The sequence below is a fragment of the Gopherus flavomarginatus genome, chromosome 7, assembly GCF_025201925.1.
Source record: "Gopherus flavomarginatus isolate rGopFla2 chromosome 7, rGopFla2.mat.asm, whole genome shotgun sequence".
Lineage (NCBI taxonomy): Eukaryota > Metazoa > Chordata > Testudines > Testudinidae > Gopherus > Gopherus flavomarginatus.
In genome coordinates this window covers 44,325,815-44,339,210 of record NC_066623.1, presented here as the reverse complement: position 1 = coordinate 44,339,210, position 13,396 = coordinate 44,325,815, and the positions used below count along the sequence as shown (strand labels likewise).

General features: G+C 52.4%; 1 protein-coding gene and 1 non-coding gene across 2 annotated transcripts in view; one reads left to right on the top strand and one right to left on the bottom strand.

The window, feature by feature from the left end:
• The window catches only part of LOC127055903 (zinc finger protein 707-like), a 288,200-nt gene that overhangs the window by 111,819 nt on the left and 162,985 nt on the right, over positions 1–13,396 (top strand). The gene's annotated exons all lie outside the window — the stretch shown is intronic.
• On the bottom strand, positions 502–574 carry TRNAK-CUU (transfer RNA lysine (anticodon CUU)). The gene has a single exon. It is a non-coding gene; the product is annotated as a tRNA-Lys (tRNA).

Below are 13,396 nucleotides of genomic sequence, written 5' to 3'. Positions count from 1 at the left end.
GCAGGGAAGGGGGTGCAGCAGGGGCTGGCTGTGGGCAGGGGTGCGGGTACAGGGGGTACAGCCTACCCTGTACGGTAAGTGCCCCCTCCTCCACCAAGGTAGCAGCAGCAGCCCAGGGCTCGGGGGCTATTTAAAGGGCCTGGGGCTCCCCTGCTTCCACCGCCCCAGCCTTTTGAATAGCCGCGGGAGCCCTGGGGAAGTGGCGGGGCTCCGGGGGCTGTTTAAAGGGCCGGGGCGGTAGAAGCAAGGGAAGCCCCAGACTTTTTAAATAGCCCCCAAGTCTCCAGCAGTGGGGCTCTGGTGGGAATTTAAACAGCCTGAGGCTCCAGTCCCTGCTAGGGAGCCCCAGGCCCTTTAAATTGCCCCCTGGGGAAGCTGGGCCACCCTAGTACAGTGCACCAGCAGGGCTTGGGTGCGGGGCCCGATTCAGGGGAATTGGTTGAATTGGCCTAAAGCCAGCCCTGCCCGCAGGAAAGCAAGGAAGTAGCAAAGGCTTATCACTGTCCCTGGGTGGCTTGAACCACCATCCTTTCAGTTAAGAGCCAAACGTGCTGACCCATTGCACCACAGAGACACAAACAGGCCAGGCTGTATGGAGCACAACAGTCAGGAATCAGCTCAGGGTCCGGTCTAGAACATGCATGCAGTGGTTGGACAAGCAACAGCAAGGAACTGGACTGGTGCGGAGTGAAAGATCTGTGGGAAGGAACCGAAAATAGTACTGGGGCTGCAGTACAGGGCTTGCATACACTTTCTTTGGCCTGTTTTGCTGGAAGAGTTAGCAGGGCAAGCTTGTTAATCAGTTAAGGGGGTGAGTTTATGCAAATTCTGGACTCTGGGACCCCAGCTGAGGTGGCACATGCACCCTCTCCGCAACCAACCTTTGTTACTTCACTCCATAACAGCACACACAAAGCAACCTTTACCTTTCAGCACCAAAATATACTGTAGAAGAAACCTAATAGCATAACTTTAAGATGAGAAACTTCAGTACTAACAACAATTCTAAAGTTATTCCAAAATATCTCTGCTTTTAGACACCAGACACAAAAACAATCAGACCAAGAACAAACATCTATTCCTACTTCCCACACACTTGGAGAGGGGGAGGGTTTGGAACCCATACCCCTTAATGATGAGTCCTTTCCAGGCGAGGGGCAAGCTCTCAGGTCTCAAATGCCAGGTACAGTTACTCTCTCCTTGATCCAAACTAAACAGGAAAATACACTTGATTACTCCTGCCCCAATAACAAAGAGATGGGGGATCCCACAGCAGCTGAAATGACCATTTGGATAAGCACTCCCCTCATGCAATCTGGGGTGGGTGTAACCATGCAAATAACATCAGCCCCAAAAGGCCTTTACAAGAGATCACCAACAGATGGCAGGGTAGAGTTCATACCGACCCTGCTTAAACTAGATTGTGGCAAAGATTAAAAAACACTGAATGTTAAAACTCACCAAACGCGGGTGAATCCATTTTCATTGTCGTACCTGCTTCTTAAACTCCACACCTGAACGTAGCCCTCACATGGACAACATACCCTCCTAACTCAGTGTCTGTACGTTAACCTTTTACCCCCAGTCAGGGCTATTGCAGATTCTGTATTCCTTACGCCACCCGATCTTAAATCGAACTTCGCACCCCCTGGGTAATCTGTACATTGTTCCCTGATCACCAGAAACTTCTACACCTAAATGCTGTACCATACACCTTTTTCTTCTTTGAATGTCATCTTACTAAAATGTTGACATTTGTTCGAGATCCCGGCTCCTGTTCCCTTGCAAGGCGTGTGCCTTTGCTCCAGGTTTTAGTCTGCTAATACAGTGGGGGCAGGGTGGGGGCCGATTGAGCCAGAGGCGCTTGCCTGCTGCAGACATGGATCAAAGGCTGAACCTCATCCCCCACGAGCTGAAGGCTTAATTGAAAACAGTTTAAGCAGTACTCCCGTCTCCGGCACTCAGCTACCCAGCTCCCAATGGGGTCCAAACCCCAAATAGATCCTTTTTACCCTGTAGAAGCTGTAAAAGCCTGTGACCAGGGCAGCTGCCTAGCAGCCGGCGCATATGCCTGCCAGCGTGAGAGCTCGTAAGGCACTAATCCAGATAGAGGTGGCTGGGTGGCAGGGGGAGTAAAGAGCCAGCAGAGTGGTGCAGCGGACGCGTGCTGGGCCCATAACCCAGAGGTCAATGGATCAAAACCATTCTCTAATACACGAGCACTTGTCTCTTTTCCCTCTGGGCCTTCAAGAGATCAAAACCCTCGGCTTGCGGGCCAAGCTCTGTCTGCCATGTGCCTGGGCAGCAGCAGGACAGTCTCAAGAGAGCAGCTCCCACCCATTATCTCTTGTAGTGGAAAGGAAGTAGAATTGTGGTTGGACTTTTGCTATTTCTGTTCAGGGAATCAGTGGCTGTGAGGCAACCCTTACTGATAATGGCAGGGGAAGAGTTCTCTCTTCTGCATTGATGCTGCAATTTTTTGTTATGCCCTTTCTCTCCCACTTCAATGCAGGCAGGTAGGCTTGGTGGCTTGGGGATGTGGGTCAAGCCTGATTTCTTTTGGCAGACACCTGGTTGAGAACTGGTGCTCTACGGTCTTGTCTAAACCTAAGAGCCATAATGTCTGTAGCCTTGTCTCATACTTTGGAAGCCTTTTATTTACCCCTTTCCACTGCAAAAACGACTATTTAGTCCTACTCTTTCTTTCCAAGCTGCTAACCAGTTACTGATCCATGAGAGGGCCCCAGCCATCTGGAGTAGCTTGTGACTGTGAGTGGCAACCTCAGGGCAGATTGTTAAGAAGCAGAGCACAATCCCCAAACTGGACTTACGTTTCACCAAGTGTCAGATTCTGGATGACACCCCTTTTATGACTTTTTAAAGCAAACTTGCTATTTTTGCATCATTTGAGCGTTCTATGCAGAGGACTAGAAATGTTTCTGTTAACCTGAATGTTAGATCATTTTAACATTGGCTGGAATCACAATGTTAAATTAGTTCTTGTGACTTTAATAACTGATACTTCCTCTATCTCAGGACTAGCTATTAAACTGATTTTTGGACTAGGGAGATGGAATAGCAGCTTCCTCCATCCCTTGCACACATCACCCTGTTACTGTGGCACTGAACCCCCAGGAGCGGTGGACCTCCCTATGGGGAGAATATTGTGGTTGAAGAGCAGTGAAGAAAAATGGTGTTGTCTGTGTTCCCATTCGGTTTGTTCTGAGTATGGTTTTGAGTCGTTTGTAACTCTTTCATCAGTTATTAGTAACATCTTATTATCAGGCCTCTGAACTGAAAGGCTGCTCTTGCAGGTTTTACTTTGTCGTTATTTGTAGGTCAAACAGCCGCTTTCTTAGGCCTCGTCTACACTACGCATTTAAACCGAATTTAGCAGCCTTAAAACGAATTAACCTTGCACCCGTCCACACAATGAAGCCCTTTATATCGATATAAAGGGTTCTTAATACCGATATCTGTACTCCTCGACGAGGGGAGTAGCGCGGAAATCGGTATTGCCATGTTGGATTAGGGTTAGTGTGGCTGCAATTCAATAGTATTGGCCTCCGGGCGATATCCCACAGTGCACCCTTGTGACCGCTCTGGAAAGCAATCTGAACTCGGATGCACTGGCCAGGTAAACAGGAAAAGCCCCGCGAATTTTGAATTTCATTTCCTGTTTGCCCAGCATGGAGCTCTGATCAGCACAGGTGGCGATGCAGTCCCAAACCCAAAACGAGCTCTAGCGTGGACCGTCTGGGAGGTACTGGATCTGATCGCTGTATGGAGAGACAAATCTGTTCTATCAGAGCTCCGTTACAGAAGACGAAATGACAAAGCATTTGAAAAAATCTCCAGGCTATGATAGACAGAGTCCACAACCGGGACTCAGCACAGTGCTGCGTGACAAGCGTAACAGAAAGCCAAAGAATCAAATGGACGTTCATGGAGGGAGGGAGGGGAGACTGAGGACTCCAGCGATCCCACAGTCCCCGCAGTCTTTGAAAAGCATTTGCATTCTTAGCTGAGCTCCCAATGCCTGAACAGTCAAACACATTTTCCCAAGTGTTTCAAGGGACCCTGGAGCTAGGCAAAGGGGTCCAACTGGGCAGGGCCCCTGGAGCTAGGTTTAGGGGCCCCAGAGATAGGGCCCCTTGAGCTAGGGTTGGGGGACCCATGCATAGGGCCCCTTGACCTAGGGTAAAGGACCCCATGGGTAGGGCCTCTGAAGCTAGGGTTAGGGGACCCAGGGCTACAGGGCCTGCAGATAGGATTAAGGGTCCCACAAGAAGGGACCTTGGAGCTAGGGTTAGGGGCCCCACGGGAAGGGCCGTTGGAGCTAGGGTTAGGGTTCCCACATGTAGGGACCCTGGAGCTAGGGCTAGGAGCCCCAGGGACGGGGCCACAGGAGCAAGGGTTGGGGGTCCCAGGGGTGGGGTGCCTGGAGCTAGTGTTTGGGTGTCTAGGGGTGGGGCCCCTGGAGCTAGGGTTAGCGGCCACATGGGCAGGGCACCTTGAGCAGGGGTTTGGATCCCCAGCAATGGGGCCTCTGGAGCAAGGGTTAGGGGTCCAAGGGGTGGGACCCATGGAACTAGGGTTAGGGGTCCCACTGGTAGGGCCCCTGAAGCTAGAGTTAGGGGACCCAGGGGTAGGGCCCATGCAGCTAGGGTTTGGAGCCCCAGAGATGAGGCCCATGGAGCTAGAGATAGGGGTTTCAGGAGTGGGGCCCCTGGAACTAGGGTTAGAGGCCCCACGGGTAGGGCCCCTGAAGGTAGGGTTAGGCACCCCAGGGGTAAGGCCCCTGGAGCTAAGATTAGGGGTCTCACGGGTAGGTCCCCTGGAGCTAGGATTATGGGTCAAATGGGCTCGAAGCCAGGAGCTAAGGTTAGAGCTCCCACAGGTAGGACCTCAGGAGCTAGGGTTAGGGGCCCCACGGATAGGGCCCCTGAAGCTTGGGTTAGGGATCCTAAGGGAAGGGCCTCTGGAGCTAGGGTTAGGTGCCCCAGGGGCAGGAGCTCAGGAGCTAGATTTAGGGGCCCCAAGGATGGGGTTCCTGGAGCTAGGGTTAAGGTCCCCACGGGTAGGGCCCATGGAGCTAAGGCTAGGGGCCCCATGGGGAGGTCCCATAGAGCTAGGGTTAGGGTCCCCACGGGTAGGGCCCCTGGAGATAGGGTCAGGGGCCCCAGGGATAGAGCCCCTGGAGCTAGTGTCAGGGACTCTAACCCCCAGATGGAAAAGTTAGTTGTCTGACCGCGAGAGAGACAGGCAACACCAGCAAGGTCCGATCAAAAGCTCTTTATTGACAAGTGCACGCATCAATATAGAGCAGCTCGTCTCCCGAGAGAACCAGCCCGCTCTTTAAATCTTAGTATAAGCCTATATAGACAGTTCTGTCGCGTCATAAATTATTCGCTGGAGCAACCCACTCCCTTCTTTTAACAACTAGAAACTAGACACCTTTAGTATACATACATACCTAAAGTTAGAAATGTAGGGGAGTTAAAAACAAACAACGAACAAAACCAGGGAGTGAAAACAAGGAGGCTGGGAAACTAGGGCTCTTATCAGTTCTTCGAAGGAGCTGCCCTAACACAGCACATCTGGTACTATGCCAGGAATGCAGCTTCTCGCTTATCTTACTTTTTCCCAGCGCTTGTGAGACATGCTGCTGCTTCTCAGTGTTTTCCACTCAAGAATTACCCAAAAACCTCTGTTAGCCTGACTTTGGTCAGGTTGGCATACCTGGTTTTGTCTGCAATATCTTTATTCAGGCCTAACACTAGGGATAGGGGCCCCACGAGTACGGTTCCTGGAGCTAGGACTCGGGGCCCAAGGGGTATGCCCCCTGGAGCTAGGGATAGGGGTCACAAAAGTAGGGCCTTTGGAGCTAGGGTTAGGGGCCCAACGGGTGGGGTCCCTGAAGCTAGCGATAGGAGCCCCATGGGTAGGGCCCCTGGAACTAGGGTTAAGGGCCCCAGGGATGGGGCCCCTGAAGCTAGGGTAAAGGGTCCCAGGGGTGGGGCTCCTGGAGATAGGTTTAGGGGCCCTATGGGTATGGCCCCTGCAGCTAGGGTTAGGGGCCCCAATGGTAGGGCCCCTGGAGCTAGGTTTGGGGGTCCCACGGTTAAGGACTCTGTAGCTAGGGTTAGATCCCCATGGGTTGGTCCCCTGGAGCTAGGGTTAGAAGCCATAGGGATGGGGCCCTTGGAGCTAGGGTTAGTGGTACTGGGGGTCAGGCCCCTGGAGCTAGTGTTAGGGGCCCACGCATATGGTATCTGGAGCTAGGGTTAGGGGACACAGAGGTAAGGCCTATAGCTAGGGTTAGTGGTCGCATGGGTAGGGCCTCTGGAGCTAGGGTTAGGGGCCCCACAGGAAGGGACCCTAGAGTTTGGATTAGGGGCCCCAGGGCTGGGGCTCATGGTGCTAAGGTTATGGGTCCTAGGGGTGGGCCCTGGACCTAGGTATAGGGGTCCTAGTGGTGGGGTGCCTGGAGCTACGGTTAGGGGCCCCAGGGGTAGAGCCCATGGACCTAGGGTTAGGGGTCCCATGGGTTGGGACACTGGAGCTAGGGACAGGGGCCCCAGTGGTAGGGCCCCCGGAGCAATTGTTAGAGACCTTACGGTTAGGGCCCCTGGAGCTAGGGATAGGGGCCTCACAGGTAGGGTCTAAGGAGTTAGGGTTAGCAGCCCAATGGATGGGGCCCCGGTAGCTAGGGTTAGGGGCCCCAGGGGTAGAGCCCTGTAGCTGGGTTGAGAGGTTTATTTAAAACAGACATACATCTTTTAAGATCTGCTTCAGAAATGCTAATGTTGATATAAGCAAAAGTCTTCATAGTGTTCCCCTGGTCATCTTTCCTGATAACAATTTCCGCATCTGTAACATTTCCAAACTTGCTGAATCTTTCCTGCAGTTCAGCCTCAGATACTGTATGGCCAAGTCCTCCAACATATAAACGTTTTAAAACTTGTTTTTTCTCCATAATAAAAAGTCAGACTGTTTCATTTAGGATGTATGTTTTATCCTTCGCACATGTCCAGCCAGGAAAGGGTAGGGCTTCTGGAGCTAGGGTTAGGATCCCAATGGGTAGGGCCCCTGGAGCTATAGTTTGGGGCCCTACGAGCAGGGTCCCTAAAGCTAGGGTTAGGGGCCCCAGGGATGGGGCACCTGGAGCTAAGTTTAGGGGCACCATGGGTATGACCCCTGCAGCTAGGGTTAGGGCCCTAAGCGGTAGGACCCCTGGAGTTTGGGTTAGGGGTCCCACGTGAAGGGCCTCTGGAGATAGCGTTAGTGGCCTGACTGGTAGGGCCCCTGCAGCTAAGGATAGGGGCCCCAGGTTGAAGGGCCCCTGCACCTAGGGATAGGGGCCCTACGGGTAAGGCCCCTGCAGTTAGGGTTAGGGGCCACACAGTTAGGGATTCTGGAGCTATGGTTAGGGGCTTCACGTGTAAGGCCCCTGGAGCTAGGTTTACGGGCCCCATGGGTAGGGCCCCTGGAGCTAGGGTTAGTGGCCCCAGGTATGGGGCACTTGAAGTTACTGTTAGGGGCTCCACTGATGGGACCCCTGGATTTAGGATTAGGGACCCCATGGGTATAGCCCCTGGAGCTAGCGTTAGGGGCCCCAGGGGTAGTGCACCTGGAGCTAGGGTTAGGGGTCCCACAGGTAGGGACTCTGGAGCTAGTGTTAGGGGCCCCACGTGCAGGGCCTCTGGAGCTATGGTTTGGGACCCCTTGGGCAGTGTCCCTATAGCTAGGGTTAGATGCCCCAGGGATGTGGCCCAGGGAGCAAAGGTTAGGGGTCCCAGGGGTGGGGCCCCTGGAGCTAGGGTTAGAGATCTCACGCTTAAGGCCTCTGGAGCTGGGATTAGGGGCCCACTCGTAGGGCCCCTGAAAGAAGGGCTATGGGCCCCACGGGTTGGGCACATGGAGCTATTGTTCGGGGCCCAGGGATGGAGCCTCTGGAGCTCGGGTTAGGGGCCCATGGGTATGGCAACTGGAGCTAGAGTAAGGGGCACAGGGGTAGGGCCCCAGAAGCCAGGGTTAGGGGCCCCACAGTTAGGGACCCTGGTGGAGTAGGGACTATCTGTGTGGGAGATGGGAGAGCAGGGGGTGACGTAAGGTGAGGGACAGGACCTAAGCCTGTAACTCGAGCTAGGCAGCGGGGAGGGGTCAGCACCTTTGCCTGGGAAGCTGGACACAGGAAGGGGCCGGCTGGAGGGAGTTAGTTCAGTTTTGGTTTGGAGCTGGGTTGTTGGAATTCAGGGATTCCCAAACTGGGAACTAAGCTTTCTGAACACCCAGAAGGACTCGATCGAGAGGTCCTGGTTGTGCCCAAAAGCTCTGCTGTATCCTTCATTCCTCTTGGCCAAAAAAACCTTTTGTTTTACTGGCTGGCTGAGTCACTGTGTGTCCCAGGAAGAGGGGTGCAGGATCGGATTCCCCCACACTCCGTGACATAAATATCTGTGCCCTCCACTAACCCCCTAAGCCCCTGTGGGACCCCTGCAGTCTGGACGTAGGTATCTGTGCCCCCCACGAACCCCCTAAGCCTCCCAGGGACCCCTTCAGCCTGCATGTAGGTGGAACCCTTCTACCAGACTGAATTGATAGCAGCAAGGACTGGGTTCAATACATAGGGGTCCCTTCCCTACTACGTAATGCAAACCAGCACGAGCCCCCACCCAGTGACATGGGAAAATTTTACACACGCACCCCTAGGTGCCTCAAAGAGGCGATACTTCCCCTCTCGCAAGCACAGAGTCTGGGTGTAGCAGAAAATATTTAATAACGTGAGATAAACAACATAGCATTAAATTGAAAAAACACCTCAATTAGGCCGTGTCATTTTCCCTGGGCTCTTGAGTCTAGCAATCCCCAAATCACCCCAAGACTCCAAAGTCCAATACCTCAAATGTTTCAAGAGTCCAGCAACCCCAAAATCACCCACAGTTGCGCAACCCCAGAGTTCAAGAGTCTATCTGCAGGGTTTTTCCCCCTGCCAGCCTGGGTAGAAAGGAGCACTTTACGTGGTCCACTGCTGACTGCCCTGCCTCTCTATGGGATTCTGCTTCCGCCTTCCCCATGAATTGCTCAGCTCGGTCCACCAGCTACTCTGTTCTGCCAACCGACCAGGGATCTGCTCCAGCTGTCTTAAAAAACTACGCAGCTCACCTCACTCCGCGAACTATTCCAACCATCCCACAAACTGCTTTTCTTTGTCAGCTGCTTTACTCCACAATATAACTTCAGACTCCCTTACTGTTGACAAAAGTCTTTAGCAATTCCAGCTCAGGAACCTAGAACTTCAATTGTTAAAAGAATCAAATTTCAACTTTACTCTTCAACTGCTAAAAGAGAAAAAAGGGCAATTCATGTTTTTGGTTCACCCAAGGAGCTCACTCCCTTGTCTAGCGAGTGCCACTCAAGTGATGGAGAGAATCCCTGTCTCAAAGCAGTTTCACAGTTCCTCATCCACACAATCAGGGTGACAACACTCCACATCTCATGCCCCAACAACAAATAAACCGGGGATACCACAGCGGCCAAAGCAGCCATCCCAGGCTGTCGTTGCCGTGTCAGGAGGGGTGGGTGTGCCTATGCAAACACGATCAGCCCCTGAAATTCTTTTCTACACTCTCCATAATTCAACACCAGATGTCAAGGTAGAGTTCATCCTGCTTCTGCTTACATAGGTATCTGTGCTCCCCACAACCCCCTAATCCCACCGGGACCCATCTAGCCTGGATAAAGGTATCTGTGCTCCCCACAAACCTCTAAGCCCCCCAGGGAACCCGCAAGCCCAGATGTAGGCATCTGTACGCCCCACTATCCCCCTAATACCCACAGGACCCCTCCAGCCTGTAGGTAGGTATCTGTGACCCCCAGAGCCACACAAAGACCCTCAGGACCCCTACAGCATGGATGTTCGAATCTGTGACCCCCACAAAGCGCCTAAGCTACCCAGGAACCCCTACAATCGGGATATAAGTATCTGTTCCCCCCAAAACACCTAATCCCCCCCGAGACCCCTCCAGCCTAGACATAGGTATCTCAGACCCCACAACCCTCCTAAGACCCCCGAAACCCCTCCAGCCTAGACGCAGGTCTCTGTGCCCCTCACAAACCCCCTAGGCCACGATGGGACCCCTCCAGCCTCGACATAGTTATCTGAGCTCCCCCCACCCCCCCCAGGCCCCCAGGACCCCTCTTGCCTGGATGAAGGTATCTGTGCCCCCCACAAACCCCTAAGCCCCACCAACATCCCTATAGCCTGGAAGTAGGTATCTGTGCACCCTCACAAACCCACTGATCCTCCCAGCGACCCTACAGCATGGACATAGGTATCTGTACCCCAAAATGCCCCAAAGCAACCCTGGAACCCCTACAGTCTCGAAATAGGTATCTGTGCCCCCCCACAACTCTCAAATACACCCACAACCCCTCCAGCCTGGAAGTAGATATTTGTGACTTCCAGGAACCCCCTAAGCCCTCACCAGGGCTTCTCCAGCCTGGACATAGGTATCTCTGCCTCCCACAAGCCCCCTAAGACCCATAGGTCCCCCACCAGCCTGGTTGTAGCTATGTGTATGCCACACAAACCCCCTAAGCTCCCCAGGGCCCCCTCCAACCAGGACATAGGTATCTGCACAACCACAACTCTTTAAGTCCCCCAGGGATCCCTCCAGACCATGCATAGGTTTCTGTGCCCCTCACCAACTCCCTAAACCCCCAGGGACCACTACAGCTTGGACGTATGTGTCTGTGCTCACCACAACCCCCTAAGCCATCCAGGGACCTCTCCAGCCCGGATGTAGATATTTGTGTCCCCTATGAAGTCCCTAATCCCCACCAGAATCCCTCCAGCCTAGACGTAGCTATCTGTGCCCCTCACTACCCCTAAGCCCCAGCAGGGATCTCTACAGTCTCTACGTAAGTGTCATGCTCTGTGCATTACCCTCCGTGGCCACACGGCGTCACTGTTCCTCTATGAGAGAAATGCTCTGTGCATTACCCTGCGTGGCCACAGGGTGTCACTGTTGCTCCATGTGGGAAATGTTCTGGGCATTAATCTGCATGGCCACACGGAGTCACTGTTGCTCCATGAGGGAAATGCTCTGGGCATTACTGTGATGGAGTAGGGACTGTCTGTGTGGGGGATGGGAGAGCAGGGGGTGACTTTAGGACCGGACACATGCTCAGCCTGTAACATGAGCTAGGCAGGGGAGAGAGGATCAGCACCTTTGCCAGGGAAGCTGGACACAGGAAGGGGCCGGCTGGAGGGAGTTAGTTCAGTTTGGGTTTTGGTCTAGGTGGTTGGAATTCAGGGAATCCGAAACTGGGAGTTAAGTTTCCTGAACCTCCAGAAGGACTCGATTGAGGAGTCCTGCTTGTGCCTCCAAACTCTGCTGTATCCTTCACTCCTGCTGTCCAATAAACCTTCTGTTTTACTGGCTGGCTGAGAGTCACCTTGTGTCCCAGGAAGAGAGGTGCAGGACCGGACTCCCCCACACTCCGTGACAGACCCTCAACCCTTCCGGGACCCCTGTAGCCTGGACGTAGGTATCTGTGCCCCCCCACCAAACACCTAAGACCCTGTAGAAACCTCCATCCTGAGCTTAGGTATCTCTGTCCCCTCACAAGCCCCCTAAGCCCCTCAGGGACCTATACAGCCAGAACATTGTTATCTGTGCCCCATATAGACTCCATAAGCCCCCCAGGACACTCCAGTGTGCACGTAGGTGTATGTGCCCCTCAGAAACCCCCTTACCGCCCAGGAAACCCTACAGCCTGGATGTAGGTATTTGTACCTCCACAACCCCCCTATCCCCCCGCCGGGACATCTACAATCTGGATGTAGATATCTGTGCCCCTCACAAAACCTGTAATTGCCCCTGGGACCGATACAGCCTGGACATACGTATCTGTGCCCACTCGAACCCCCAAGACCCCCTGGTACCCCTACAGCCGGGACACAGGTATCCTGGGCCCCAAAAAATCCCCTAAGACTCCCAGGATGCCTCCAGCCTGGACGTAGGTATCTATGCCCCCCATGAACACCCTAAACCCCACTGGGACCCCTAGATCCTGGAGATTGGTATCTGTGTCCCCCCAAAAACTCTCTAAGCCCCCCAGGGACCCCTACGGCCTGGACGTAGTTATCTTTGCACCTCATGGCCCCTAAGATCCCTCGGACCCCTACAGCCTGGATGTAGGTGTGACGGTGCTCCCTGTGGGAGCCAGCTGAGGTCACTTAATCAGGGTGAACTGCAAACAAAACAGGGCAGACAAATCCCAAATGCTGGTGGTGATTTCAATACTTAGATTTACCAAGCCAGCACAAAGCAGCTTCTGTAGTATCTCACTGGTTACTTAGAAGTTTAAGCCACGCAGTTCCCTTAAAGTACACAGCCTCAGGCCTCCGTCCAGACACATCTGTCAGATATGATGATGATTCCTGAAAATCTTACTTCATCATATAAAAGAAAAGATTCTTCCAATCCCAAAGGATCATCCACATACTCACGATCTATTACAACTTAGATCTTACCTAAAATATATGCTATAGCGAATTCTTATTAAGTTAGCTAAAATGTATTAGAAAAGAAAAGAGAGAGAATGTTGTTTAAAAGATTAATAGACATATAGACTTGAATTCAATTCTTGAGGTTCAAATACATAGTAGAGGTGAGCTTGTAGTAGCCAAAAGTCCTTTTGTGAAATAGTCCACAGGTTATAGTCCAATTTCCATATTCAGGGTGGCTCCAGTCAATGACTGGGGATCACAATCCTTGTGGCTTAAGGTTTCCCCGTCTTGAAACACAAAGCAGATATGAGATGAAGAAGGATCGTGTCCCAGGCTTCTTATACATTTCCAGCAGCCTTTCGGCCTCAGAAAACAATAGGCTTAGCTCTCCTTCCAAACATCCTGGCAATTAGTACAGGGTAATTTATTCATTAAACAGTTCAAATAGAGGTTACCACAACCTTCAAAGAGACACATAGACAATAATACTATTTCACTCAAGTACCATCATAAATGTTAATATTCCTTTTTTGCTCTTTGAATTAAAATTATAGCAACAGACAAGACTTGTTTGCTTACATCACAAGACCTGAGCAAAAATCTCCCCTTCAACTTCTAACAATGCAGACTTGCATTTCAAAGCTCTGTTCATTTACATATCTTGCTAAGCAGTTCTTAAGGTTCACCCATGGGTCAGGTCAGTCAGTGAGGTGAGTTAATTAACTCTTTCTAGCCCTGTCACCTTTCAATGAGATATTAGATTATACTCATAATATCACAGTGGTGGTGAGTCGACTGCTGCAGCTCCCCGTAGACTCTGCCTGCATCTCTCACCAAGATGGAGTACAGCAGTCAAGGAGAGAGCATTCGATGTGT